Source organism: Myxine glutinosa, chromosome 14, assembly GCF_964187855.1.
Source record: "Myxine glutinosa chromosome 14, kmMyxGlut1.1, whole genome shotgun sequence".
Lineage (NCBI taxonomy): Eukaryota > Metazoa > Chordata > Myxini > Myxiniformes > Myxinidae > Myxine > Myxine glutinosa.
In genome coordinates this window covers 59,173,549-59,188,606 of record NC_136274.1, presented here as the reverse complement: position 1 = coordinate 59,188,606, position 15,058 = coordinate 59,173,549, and the positions used below count along the sequence as shown (strand labels likewise).

Sequence of the window (15,058 nt, the reverse complement as noted above, 5' to 3'; positions counted from 1 at the left end):
GGTATATTACACTGTTTTGACGACAACAAACTTGTAATGTGCGAGGTTGTAAAAAAACGGGGGGGGTGCTTAACTTAATTCTTTGTGTATATATCACTTTTTGCCTGATCTCTCAATGGTGAAGAATAACCTAAAAAATTAAACAACCCTCCTATCCGAATCCATATTCAGATTTTCACCAAAATCGAATCGATTAGTCCTCATCACACACACAACCTCTCCACCAAGTTTCGTCCAAATACATCCACAACCTTTTGAGATATCATGCTATATATCGTGTTTGGCCCTATCTTACTCAATGGTGAAGAATCACTTCAAAAATTATACTAGCCGGATCTGGATCTTCACCAAAATTGAATCGATTCTTCCTTGTCACACACACAACCTCTCCACCAAGTTTTGTCCAAATCCGTCCACAACTTTTTGAGATATCCTGCTATATATCGTTTTTGGTCCTATTTCCCAATGGTGAAGAATCACTTTAAAAATTCTACGAGCCGGATCCGAATCTGGATCTTCACCAAAATCTAATAATTTCGTCCTTGCCACATACACTATATCTCTGACAAATTTCGTCGGAATCCATCCACAACGTTTTGAGATTATATTGTTCACAGACAGACAAAGACAGACAGGGGTGAAAACATAACATCCATCCACCTTTGGTGGCAGAGGTAATTAGGTATGTCTGTTTTTCATTTTTAATTATTTAGTAAAAATTTCTAAAAAAGAAATTCCACTTTGACATTGTGGGGTATTATGTGGAACACATTGACAAAACAAAATCTGAATTTGATCCATTTTAAATTCAAGCTGTAACACAACAAATTGTGAAAAAGTCAAGTGGTGTGAATACTTTCTGAAGGCACTGTCTATTACTCATGGATCTGAATGTCATAGATTGAATATCCATGATTCCGTTCTGTCAGTTGATGTGATGATGATGATGATGGAAGTTACATCAAGTTCGACGAAGACTGTTGGGTTATTATGTCCTGTGGCAAGCACAATAATGGGCAGTCAGGCCAGCCGCAGTTACCCATGGTCTCCCACACATGTCGCACTGGAAAACAAGACCGATAGCTGGTCTAACAACGGTGTATCCGGGCTTGTTTGATACTTTAGTTGAAGAGAATAATATCACTTGGGTGGGGATTACCAGTTAGCAGTTAGCAAATAATGTAAGTGTTAATTTTTTGGACTTCAGGTATGGAACTGGTTCGTGAATGACTGGTAAAAAACGGCAAATGGCAAACAATGAACCAATAAATTCCACATTCCTGTGCCACCTTCAGACCAATGTAAGGCATAACACCACGTTCTCTATAATTTCATTCCAAACAGAATCATTCATCATTCCAATCATAAATTAATACTATAGCATTAATATATCAAAATATAATGTGAAATGACGATTGTATTGAGATATTATCAAACCAGCGAACCGTCATCATCTGTTCATTTCTGGATTCGGGAGCAAGGTCCATGTCGATCCCATTTCAAAATCATAATTGTATTGAGGACAGACAGGGGTGAAACCTCCTACCAACCTTACGATACCTGCTGGGACCCCAAAACGTTCCACAGATGGTTATTATATTTCCTTTTAGAAAAAAATATGCAACTGTAATGGTTACTAAACGCTGTGCCCGTCATGTGATCAGATCCTCAGCTCTGATTGGTGCACGTTTGTGGGGACATACAGACAGATAAACACTGTTCTAGATGTCATTACCCTATGAGCTACGTGGTAAAAAAAAAAAAAAAAAGGAGCTTTTTCCCAACTCCTGCGCAAAAGAATTGTTTATGGTGATGAAGTCAGCGTGCCTCAACTCCTGCACTCTCTCCTCCTCATCACCCAAATCTGGTGGCAAGCATAGCACATGATTATGAAGAGGGAGACACTCATATTTTGCTTGATAGTAAACATGGCAGCACTTGCCATAGTAGTATCATGATCCACAATCCCGATACACATGTAGTGGTCATAGCCCTATCTCTAAATCACAAACTTTCTGCACGCTTAGCTTGGACTTGGTCACGGATTCTAGATGTGACAAAGTTGACATTGTCACTTGGACAGAATTATCTAAGCCAATGATCAACCTTCATATTGTTGTGTCTAAGGTGTCTGTTACCACAGACCCCTCTGTGTTAAAGTTTTGTTACTGCGTTCGAACTGACTACAATTCCCCATGGATGGTGCTGCACAGACCTCCGTGAAGGACTGAAACGTTGTTCAAGTTTCTTGTTACTGCTTTCAATCTTAACACTATTCCCCAAGGAACACTCCAGCGGGGAAACGTGTGGGAGGCAAAAGGCGGGAAAATTTATCGTAGTTAAAAATTAGTTTATCTTACTATAATTCACCAAATGTCCGTCTGTCTGTTCGAAGGTACCATAAAAACTGCTGAACCGATCGCAAATATATTTTGGGTGGGTAATCCTGGGACCCCTTGGAGTAAAATAGGCTATTTCGTTTTCCCAATTTCAGCTTTGGTCTCCAACATTCTCAGGTTTGGACTACCGCATAACATTCGCGTTCGCATAACGTTCATTGTGATGATGTTCTCATTGTGACGATGTATGTGTTCACGGTAGTGTTTGACGTGACGGTGTGAACGTAATTTCGTAATGTTTTTCGTTTCGTAATCCTTTAATGAACGTTTAATGTTTAATGAACGTTTAATGCCCTTCGATGTCCGGGGCCGCACGCGCGCTACACTGAACGGGCCAGCGTGTACCTTGCCCTTCGCCGTCATGCTCGGGTAAACCGCTGAGCCCCATCCGTGATGGGGTCTGGGGCTTGAGACAGTGTCCCACGAACGAGGAATTCCCAGTAAGCGCGAGTCATCAGCTCGCGTTGATTAAGTCCCTGCCCTTTGTACACACCGCCCGTCGCCGCACAAACATCACAATGAAACACAATCACAATTCACAGTGATATGAACAGTGATGTGGCTTTTATTGAAATTCTAAAGATACTGTTTTGATTTTGATGATTTATGTGTGATATGATTTGACGGAGGTTTATATGAATCGTTTAAAATAAAAAAATTCTGCCTTCAATTTCTGATATTGTGCCTTTTCAGTTCGGCTTCCCAATTGAAGCCCCGCCCGTAGGGCGGGTACTGTTGCTAGTTAAAAGAAATACAGGGATAAGGATAGACAAGACGCTATCAATAAAATAGATGAACGACAGACACAAGTGGTCGACAAACGCAAATAGGGATGAGGAGGCATGCAAACTTATGTACAAGGAGAGACATAACCCACTATGGTGCAAAAAATATATACTTGCGTGGCACAGGGCTGGAGGAGGAAATGAAGAGAGGCGGTCAAACAAAGAGGAGAGGGATGCTGCCTTTCCAAAAGTCAGACTCCAACTGCTGCGTGCAGCATGGCTACGACCCTCGTAAACTTTGGGACTGACTTTGTGGGTGGTGAGTCCCTGTTATTGGCCACTGCTTTTGTCGGGTAGCTTCAATAAAAAGTCATATGCCCCTCCATCCAGGACTTCAATAGAAAGTCATATGCCCCTCTGTCCAGGACTTCAATAAAAAGTCATATGCACTTCTCTCCAGGGCTTCAATAAAAAGTCATATGCCCCTCTCTCCAGGGCTTCAATAGAAAGTCATATGCCCCTCTCTCCAGGACTTCAATAAAAAGTCATATGCACTTCTCTCCAGGGCTTCAATAAAAAGTCATATGCCCCTCTCTCCAGGGCTTCAATAGAAAGTCATATGCCCCTCTCTCCAGGGCTTCAATAAAAAGTCATATGCCCTCTCTCCAGGACTTCAATAAAAAGTAATATACCCCTCTCTCCAGGGCTTCAATAAAAAGTCATATGCCCCTCTCTCCAGGACTTCAATAAAAAGTCATATGCCCTCTCTCCAGGACTTCAATAAAAAGTAATATACCCCTCTCTCCAGGGCTTCAATAAAAAGTCATATGCCCCTCTCTCCAGGACTTCAATAAAAAGTCATATGCCCCTCTCTCCAGGGCTTCAATAAAAAGTCATATGCCCCTCTCTCCAGGACTTCAATAAAAAGTAATATACCCCTCTCTCCAGGGCTTCAATAAAAAGTCATATGCCCCTCTCTCCAGGACTTCAATAAAAAGTAATATACCCCTCTCTCCAGGGCTTCAATAAAAAGTCAAATGCCCCTCTCTCCAGGACTTCAATAAAAAGTCATATGCCCTCTCTCCAGGACTTCAATAAAAAGTAATATACCCCTCTCTCCAGGGCTTCAATAAAAAGTCATATGCCCCTCTCTCCAGGACTTCAATAAAAAGTCATATGCCCCTCTTTCCAGGGCTTCAATAAAAAGTCATATGCCCCCCTCTCCAGGACTTCAATAAAAAGTCATATGCCCCTCTCTCCAGGACTTCAATAAAAAGTCATATGCCCCTCTCTCCAGGACTCCAATAAAAAGTCATATGCCCCTCTCTCAAGGGCTTCAATAAAAAGTCATATGCTCCTCTCTCAAGGACTTCAATAAAAAGTCATATGCCCCTCTCTCCAGGACTTCAATAAAAAGTAATATACCCCTCTCTCCAGGGCTTCAATAAAAAGTCATATGCCCCTCTCTCCAGGACTTCAATAAAAAGTAATATACCCCTCTCTCCAGGGCTTCAATAAAAAGTCAAATGCCCCTCTCTCCAGGACTTCAATAAAAAGTCATATGCCCTCTCTCCAGGACTTCAATAAAAAGTAATATACCCCTCTCTCCAGGGCTTCAATAAAAAGTCATATGCCCCTCTCTCCAGGACTTCAATAAAAAGTAATATGCCCTCTCTCCAGGACTTCAATAAAAAGAAATATACCCCTCTCTCCAGGGCTTCAATAAAAAGTCATATGCCCCTCTCTCCAGGACTTCAATAAAAAGTCATATGCCCCTCTCTCCAGGGCTTCAATAAAAAGTCATATGCCCCTCTCTCCAGGACTTCAATAAAAAGTCATATGCCCCTCTTTCCAGGGCTTCAATAAAAAGTCATATGCCCCCCTCTCCAGGACTTCAATAAAAAGTCATATGCCCCTCTCTCCAGGACTTCAATAAAAAGTCATATGCCCCTCTCTCCAGGACTCCAATAAAAAGTCATATGCCCCTCTCTCAAGGACTTCAATAAAAAGTCATATGCCCCTCTCTCAAGGGCTTCAATAAAGTCATTTGCTCATCTCTCCAGGACTCCGCAGCTGACCTCTCCACCATGGATTGTGGCATACTGGCCAATGATGATGTGCTTTGGAAAGCGCCATGTGCTTTCCCGTGTGCCTTTGATGTTTATGCCCAAGGCTTCACACAAAATATGAGATTTTGCACAGCACAACAGTCAGCTCTACCCTGCGCTTCCATTAGCCTCACTCATGCAAGGAAATGAAAAAGGTGACGGCAATAACTGTCCTACTGTGCGTGAAAAACCACCAAGGTGACAGTTCATATCTGGGTCGAGATTCAAACCCAGGCTAGACAGCTCAGAGGCGAGTTTGCATATATCTTGTTTATCCCGTGTTGGTGGTGTTGGTGTTGGGCTAGTGATGTTGGGCTAGCGGCTAGGGTGCCGGCTTAGGATCCTAGGATCCTGGGTTCGAATCCCGGTCGATCGCTGAATTAACGCCAGGGGGGTTGACTCAGCCTGTCATCCTTCCGAGGTCGGCTAATTGAGTACCAGTTCACTGGTAATTCCCTGCTTGTCGTAAAAGGCGACAAAAAGGGTTGGCGTCAGGAAGGGCATCCGGCCGTAAAACATTGCTTCAAAAAGGGGACCAAAAAACAACAACAACCACGGTTCCCGAAAAAGGCCAACCCCTGCTTTGCGGGGAAAAATGGCCTCTAAAGGTGGTTTTTTTATCCCGCCACCACCAACAGCCAGATGCCACTGTAAAAAAGAGAAAAGAAGAAAAAAGAAAAGAAAGTAAACCATACTCGTAAAAGTAAATCTAATCATTTTGTCCGTGTCTCATACCCAACTTCTCAACAAAATTTCGGCTGAATCTACCCACAACTTTTTGAGACATCCTGTTCACAGACAGCCAAACAAACAAGAAAGTGTCAGATGGTAGTCTGACAGGTATGACAAAAATCGAGGGAACCTTGACTTTTGAACATGGTAATTTTGATGACATATTTCCCCATTATCCATTTGTAGGTCATGTTTTTCAACTCATTTATATCAAGTTTGACATCGCGTAGCACAAAAACTTGTGGTCATATCTGTGTTATGCAAATGATGTCACTGTCACCTTGACCTGTGATATACAGTCACGTGAAAAAGTAAGTACACCCCATGTAAAATTTGACTTTTTCAACATATTTCAACATACAGCTATTTGATCTTCATTTCAACAATATTGAAAGATAAAGGTGATATAATATAACAAATATCATGAAACATTTACATTTTGTAGTCCATTGCATAATTTAAATAAAACATAAATGCAAATTTCACATGTGGAAAACGTAAGTACACCCTTGGCTCTAATAGGTGGTATTGCCCCCTTTGGCAGAAACAACCTCAAGTAGGCTTTTCTTATAACTATCTACCAGTCTCTGACATCGACTGGGAGAAATTTTTGCCCACTCCTCCATGCAGAATTCTTCCAGCTGTGCGATGTTTGAGGGGTTTCTTGAATGCACAGCTCGTTTCAAATCCCCCCACTACATCTCGATGGGATTTAGATCCGGGCTTTGACTTGGCCATTCCAGAACCCTCCATTTCTTTCTTTTCAGCCATTCCTTGGTGGATTTACTGGTATATTTAGGATCATTGTCATGTTGCAAGGTCCACCTTCGGTTGAGCTTCAACTTTCCGACAGATGGCCTCACATTATCCTCAAGCACCCTCTGGTACAATGAAGAATTCATAGTGGATTATATGATAGTGAGCAGCCCAGGCCCTGATGCAGCAAAGCTGCCCCAAACCATAATATTTCCACCACCATGCTTTAGTTAGTATCAGGTTCTTGTGGTCAAATGCTGTCTTTGGTTTTCGCCAAACATGTCTTCTGGTACTGTGGCCAAATAGCTCTACCTTTGACTCATCTCTCCAGAGCACATTGTTCCAGAAGTGCTGGTCTTTGCCTTGGTGTTCATTGGCAAACTTTAGTCTTGCCCTGATGTTCTTTCTGGACACCAAAGGTTTCCTCCTGGCACACCTCCCATGTAGATCAAATTTGTGCAGCCTCTTTCTTATTGTAGACTCGTGCACTTTGACATCAACAGTGGCAAGAGCTACCTGTAGGTCCCGTGATGACATCTGGGGTTCTTAGAGACTTCTTTCAGCATCTTGCGGTCTGCTCTCGGGCTGAACTTGCTGGGGCGGCCTGGCCTCAACAAGTTGGCAGTTGTTTGGAATCTTCTCCACTTGTAGATGATGTTCTGGACAGTCGAATGATTGATTTCAAATTGTTTGGAGATCTTTTTAAATCCCTTCCCAGAATCGAAGGCATCTATAACCTTCTTTCTGAAGGCCACAGAGAGCTCTTTTGATCTAGGCATGGTGACGCCGCACACTTCAGCAACAAAGAGCAAACCAAACGAAATGTCTGAGGTTTAAATAAGACAGGTTCCTCCAAGATCCTCTCTAACGATGTTCTAATCATTTGAACCTGAGCTGGTGCACCTGATTCTAATTTTAGGTATTTGAAGTAGTCATAAATTTAGGGGTGTACTTACTTTTTCCACCTGCGAAATTTGCATTTATGTTTATTTAAATTATACAATGGACTACAAAATGTAAATGTTTCATGATATTTGTTATATTATATCACCTTTATCTATCAATATTGTAGAAATGAAGATCAAATAGCTGTATGTTGAAATATGTTGAAAAAGTCAAAACTTTACATGGGGTGTACTTACTTTTTCACATGACAGTGTATATATAGTCAAATAACATTGACAGCCTCACTTTTGTCCTTTGGAATCCTCTGCTAAAGTTTGCCGCAGATAGCTGAAAGCATTTGCGAGTTATCACACTCACAGACAAACATACATACATATATATATATACATACATGCATGCATGCATGCACACAAACATACATCCATATAAATGACACAGACAGGCAGGGGTGAAAACATAACCTCCATGCACCTTCGGTGGCGGAGGTAATAATGATGCCAAACAACTTTATTTGTAACGTTTCCAGGGCAAAGTAAGACAACTACCATCACAATACCGCTACGAGACTATACCACAACTACTTTTAAACGGCTCCAATGATTTCCACCTTCATGTGGGGTCGCCCAAGGAAAAGTTTTTGGTCCAAGACTTTCACGAAACGGAGGTCCATGCTGCCAACGATTTGTATTTAATCAGGGTGTGGATGATCTGGAGATTATAGACAAAGGGTCCAAACGAGGCAACCCAGACGGTCGTACCGTGAACGGACTCGGAATTTGGCCTAAAGTTCTATACTCTCGTGAAAGATCCCATTGGGATCTTAGATGTGTACATTGACATGAGCCGGATTAGCTCCTCTCCATTCTTTAAAGATGACTCGGTTTTCATTCTCTCACACGAGGCCACATGGCCGTTCAGGGGTCTAAAGCTCCTTTACGCAACACAGAATCTTGGAAAGTGATCCGTGCACGCATTTTCCACCCCGATGTACACAGTAACACCTCAGAAGCAATGTCAGTGCAGTGGCGGCCTGGCGGGGTGGGCCCGGGTCTCCATCTGGGATGTCTTCTCGGGCTATTTGGTCCATCCCATTGACTGTCGGAGAAAGATTCTCATTCATTCTCTCTCTCTCTCCTCCTCTCTCTCTCTCTCCCCTCCCTCTCCACCCCCCTCTCTCCCCCCATCTTTCTCTCCCCCCCCCCCTCTCTCTCTCACACCCCCCCTCTCTCTCTCTCCCCCCCCCTCACTCTCCCCCCCCCCCCCTCGCTCTCTCTCTCCCCCCCCCTCTCTCTCTCTCTCACCCCCCCTCTCTCTCTCTCTCTCTCCCCCCCCCCCTCTCTCTCTCTGCCCCCTCTCTCTCTCTCTCTCTCTCTCTCCCCCCCTCTCTCTCCCTCCCTCTCCCTCTCTCTCCCCCTCCCTCTCTCTCCCCCTCCCTCTCTCTCCCCCTCCCTCTCTCTCCACCTCTCTCTCGCCCCCCCCCTCTCTCTCTCCCCCTCTCTCTCTCTCGCCCCCCCTCTCTCTCTCCCCCTCTCTCTCTCTCTCTCCCCCCCCCTCTCTCTCTCTCTCCCCCCCTCTCTCTCTCTCCCCCCCTCTCTCTCTCTCCCCCCCTCTCTCTCTCTCTCCCCCTCTCTCTCTCTCCCCCCCCCTCTCTCTCCCCCACTCTCTCTCTCCCCCGAACTCTCTCTCTCTCTTCTCGCTTGTTCAAGCAAAAGGTAAACATCGCTTGATCCCTCGGATCAGCTTTGCCTTCCTTCGGGGCAGATCTTTACTCCTTAAGCGCCAAACACGGGATGAGGATAAGCAGTCATTTGCATGTCAAGCAATGGTCTCGAATGACTGTTTCAAATAGAGTCCGTGAATTGGGGAAGAACGCACTGGATCTCCAAAAATTCAAGAAACATTGCCCTGGCATGAGCGTTTAATATGAACACGATTGGTGTAAGGCCTCAGTCACACTGGATCGTACGATTTCTGGATCGTGCGATTGATTGCAATCTGGCCGAGGTATGACCAATCGTCAATGTTTGCTACGCTCTCCATTTGCGATCGCATATTGCGATTGCTCTTAGGACTTATGGTAGGTCATCGTACGATTGGTGGTACGTGTGGTCGTGCGATCACCAACGATTGGAGAAGATCGATTGCAAGATCAATCGTAGGTAATCGTGCGACTAGTGGTGGCGATCAGCGACGGATCGTACGATCAATCGTGGTGACCTGCGATCACTCGTACGATCAATCGTGGCGACCTGCGACCGCTCGCACGATCGATCGCAGCCAGTCGCAGCCAGTCGTGAGTTCGATTCCCGAAGCAGCTATAAAATGTCATAAATGTGTTTACGATCCCTCAGATGGATGTTAAACGGACGTCCCGTCTGCCAACGTTCGTTTGTGGACGTTAAAGACCCCAAGGTGTCCTTTGCGAAGAGTAGGCGAGCTATCGCAGGCACCCTCAACAAATTACAAATCCTTGCCCTGACTCGTGGAACGTCAGGCCTGGCCAACCGGTTCGTGACAAACTCAGACCAAGCTTCCCCCGGTCGACCCCTCAAGAAAGGCGGGCTAATGAAGAATAAGTCACAGGAAGAAGTTCGTGTTGAAGAATAGAATGACATGCTGTATTAAATATTTATTTATATCGTGTTAAAGTTAAAGGATTCTGATGTACAGTCCCATACTCCATACTGTATGACAAAGACTCCGTCCGACCGAAACAGTTTCTTGACAATTGTCACACTGTACTGGTGGTTTGCCATTGCATTCCCAGAAGTATTTCGGACAGGAATTTGTACTTTATTTCAGGATGCCGGTGATGGCTCACCTACTCTTCGTGAAGGACACCGTGGCGTGGGGTCTATCAACTAACGCCAGCAGACGGGATTCCCGTTTAACGTCGATCCTGGAAATGATGATTCACACTGCCTATGAATCACCACGATGCCACTTTATAGCTTGGTTGGGATTCGAACCCAGGGTAGACAGTTTGGAGCCAAGTTTGTGTACCTGCCAGCCCTTGTTTAAGAATTAAGCGATTTAAATCAAAACATCGGACCGAATTTACTAAAGTCGTTTAACGAGCGTCTTGTCAACACACGTCTAACCCTTAAACACTGACAAAAACATTGTTGTACACGCACGGCAAAACACACGCGAATGGTATAAAATAATCTATCTATCTATAATTCCAGTAATCTCTGTGTGTGTGTGTGTGTGTGTGTATGTGTGTATGTCTGTGTGTTTGTCTGTGACCGCTGTTTCTCGACAACCACGGGTCCGATATACTTGAAACTTGCCAGGTATATTGCTGGGGACCTGAGGATGTGCCTTTTCAAGGTTTCATATTAATCGGACAAGTAGTTACCGAGCTATGGCGATTTCTTTACCAAACTCCGCAAGCCGTTCGCTTTGGACCAAACCATTTCATGTAAATAGAGGGGGGGGGATTGTCACCGTACTCGCAAGCCGTTCGCTTTGGACCAAACCATTTCATGTAAATAGAGGGGGGGGATTGTCACCGTACTCGCAAGCCGTTCGCTTTGGACCAAACCATTTCATGTAAATAGAGGGGGGGGGGATTGTCACCGTACTCGCAAGCCGTTCGCTTTGGACCAAACCATTTCATGTAAATAGAGGGGGGGGATATAATTTTAGATATACGTATATATAGTACGGGCATGCCCTAGTCTATCTATAATTCCAGTAATCTCTGTGTGTGTGTGTGCGTGTGTGTATGTGTGTATGTCTGTGTGTTTGTCTGTGACCGCTGTTTCTCGACAACCACGGGTCCGATATACTTGAAACTTGCCAGGTATATTGCTGGGGACCCGAGGATGTGCCTTTTCAAGGTTTCATATTAATCGGACAAGTAGTTACCGAGCTATGTCCAAAAAACGATTCAACCAATCAGAGAGCAGCGAGTTATCACGTGTGCCGAACGTGGCGAACAGACTCTGCCTCGGACGGCACATTTGAGAGCGTATTCATTTATTTCACGTTGGCAAACTATGTTGGCGTTAAACTATGTTTTAAAACTAATTAAAACTAATTTGCGATTCTTTCGCTTTCCTGCGCGTTTGTGCACGCTATGGCGATTTCTTTACCAAACTCCGCAAGCGGTTCGCTTTGGACCAAACCATTTCATGTAAATAGAGGGGGGGGATTGTCACCGTACTCGCAAGCCGTTCGCTTTGGACCAAACCATTCCATGTAAATAGAGGGGGGGGGGGATTGTCACCGTACTCGCAAGCCGTTCGCTTTGGACCAAACCATTTCATGTAAATAGAGGGGGGGATATAATTTTAGATATATATATATAGTACGGGCATGCCCTAGTATATATAAAACACTGTGTGTGTGTGTGTGTGTGTGTGTGTGTGTGTGTGTGTGTGTGTGTGTGTGTGTGTGTGTGTGTGTGTGTGTGTGTGTGTAATGTTACCGATAGACTCCTAAACGGAGAGGCTTACGTGCTTGATATTTGGCATAGACATGGCCATTGAGCCTGGGACGAACATGGCCGAACTCAAAATATTTGACGATCCATATTTTTTATTCATATTTACCTCAGCGCATTTCAGCGCACGGAATCAACGGAATCAGAGCATGTGGGCGCTGATTCGCTCAGAGCGATCACGTGATGACGCTATGACGCTATGAACGATATGACGCTATGAACGATATGACGCTATGAAAAAAAAAATCGCTATGACGCTATGACCGCTACGACGCTATGAAAAAAAAAAATCGCTATGACGCTATGAACGCTATGACACTATGAACGCTATGAAAAAAATAATCGCTCGCTTTGCCAAGGGGCTCGCACCCCCCCCCCCCCCCGTTCCCCGCCCCTCCCCTCTCCCGCCCGGCAATGCCGGGTACTTCTGCTAGTATAATATAATATTATAGTATAATGGTCCAAATATACTGGTCTGCGAGCTAAAGACTGGTGGTACCACCAATCGTAAGGTCGTGCAACCAGTCGGGACAGGTTGTGACTGGTCGCACTACCGATCGTGAGGTCGTACGACAGGTGGCACCACCAATCGTCAGGTGGCAGGACCAGCAGCACGACCAATCATGCGACTACTTAACCCGCGATCATGCACGACTGGTGGTGCGTCCATGCGCGACTGGTGGTACGACCATGTAAGACCTGTCTATGACCTCTTACGATTTGGAATCGCAGGTCAGAAGTTTTGAACATGACCATCGACCTTGCTGCGACTGATTTTGCTCTGGCGATCACCCACGAGCTCTGCGACCAGTCGCGCTCTCTTTCTACGATTTGCCCGTGATTCACAAAATTTTCGGTCGCAGCTAGGTCATAACCTGGTCGCAGGCCCGGTGTGACTGGGGCTTAAGTAAACACCCTGAACACACCCGTTTCATGGTCTTTCAAAAAGGTCTCAGAACACGATGCAATAGGCCGGTACAAGAGCAGGTTAGAGATGGAGGAAAGGGACCCACTTTTACTAAAACTAATAATTTTAATAAGACGGGTCAATTACAATCTTTAAATTTACAGGAGACTGGGATTTTATTCTGGAAGCCACAGGGAATTACATTGGAGGTAAGAGTAAGAGTCTGAACAACTCAGCCAACCAGTCAGAATAACAAATAAATTATTTTCCAGCCCTAAATATATTCTCATGTATATAAACAGATCCACATGGAGAAAAATTGCAGCACAGGTGTGGACGGTTTCACTCGGAACCACACTCATCAGTCATTTACACTTTGGAGAAACTCCCTCAACACCCTCTGGGCTGGCTCCGCTCCCTCACATCTTGCTCTGCTTGGCAGCGTGGAAACCAAGGCCTTCAACATCGTTGGAATCTCCCGCGATGAAGCTGAGTCTATGGGCCTATCACTTCGCCATCGCAGACAGGTCGGTGATCTCTATGTTTTCGACCTATTCATTTCTGGTCTTGCATCCTCTGCTCTTTCCGTGCTTTGTCATCCCCCAGGATTCTGCAAGGAAAAACACAGCGTACCGTCAACCTCCTTCTGGTGAAACTACCTAAATCCAGAATCACTGCTCACCTCCACTCATCTGTTCCTCTTTTCTACCACCTGTAGAAGCAACTATCACATTCTCTTCAATCCCACTCTTCCCTCCAGGTACTCAAGACATCTTCAAGATGACCATTTCAGGTCATCCTCAATCCAAGACCATGATCTCATCCATCCTCATTAACCCAACCCAAACCACCACCATAATTCCAAATTTCCAGTTTTCCCGACTGAGAGTTTCCTTCTGTATCCATCTTGGCCTTCAACTCTGCTGTTGGCATTTCCCCCTCTCTCCAGACTTAACTGCTCCTTTTGTCATGATCTGTTAAGTGTACGTGTCCTAGCTCTTCCATGAGCCTCGACTATGTATACAAAAAATACGTGACTTGTCCAAACACTTAAATAGCATTCCTTGACAAAATGTAGAAACTTATCCTTTGCGGTGCCCTTCTGCCATACCTGGAATCGATAATCTACTGGCCAATTGAAATCCCCCATAATCATTGATCATGACTCTTCCCTTTCTCTTCATTGTCCTCAATTCCTCCTCCGATTTATGTTCCATCCAATCCTTCTGAAAACACTTATTTTGCCTCCAAAACATTTCTCAATGTTCCCTTCGTGGACGCAGCACCATCCATTATCCCAACAACACTCAACAGGTAAATAAATATAAGCCTGGCGAGGTGAACGTCCATTCCCTTGCTGAGGTATTCGGTTCGTTTTTCTGTAAGAATACTCGAAAAAGGTAACTTCACAACCCCAATTGGTTTTAGGATGATGTCTATTAACCCCGATAACCCGTCTTTCACCTCCTCAATTAGATTTTCATTCCAACGTCCTCTTGACACCAAGACCCTCCGCCATTTCCGCTCTCCCCATCGCAGCATCGCTCGAAGCAACAAACCGCTCACCAAGTCGCTAATAAGCCTCGGCTAATCGTCCCTCCATAAGTATCGGGCCAGCTCAACCATAAAAGGCCGTGCGTGCCGCGTGGTCCTCACAACCGACCACGTTACGAAAATCGACGCATCTGCTTCCGTTGCGCATTACACCGCCTGTCCGTCAATGACAGATCGGTTTTATGCTCCGCCCTGAAGTAGGCGTGTGCCATCGGAGACTGTTTAGAATTAGAATTAGATTGTCATAGCGCCAAAATGGTATACGGTACACACTGTAAACCTCAGCTTGCGCTGTGTAAGGTCGATTCCTACACTGACTCAATGACGGCATTAAAGCGCGGCGTTACGCGCGCTGCTTGTGAGCAAGGAGGAAGCGGACAAGCGGTAACATATAAACGTCTTTATTGTAAGACTACACTGTAACACTGTACTGTCCCGGGCTGGGCGCCCGGTGTATATCATGAGGCCACGCCTACCCCTGGTGCGTGGCCACCGCCCACTTGGTGCGCGGAATGATGTCA

General features: G+C 45.0%; 1 long non-coding RNA gene across 1 annotated transcript; it reads right to left on the bottom strand.

Moving 5' to 3' along the window:
- Positions 1-13,134: 13,134 nt before the first annotated feature.
- On the bottom strand, positions 13,135-14,677 carry LOC137439360 (uncharacterized). The gene is made up of 2 exons (XR_010986897.2): positions 14,448-14,677; positions 13,135-13,593 (listed from the first exon to the last, which is right to left on the bottom strand). It is a non-coding gene; the product is annotated as an uncharacterized LOC137439360 (long non-coding RNA).
- Between the last annotated feature and the right edge of the window lie 381 nt (positions 14,678-15,058).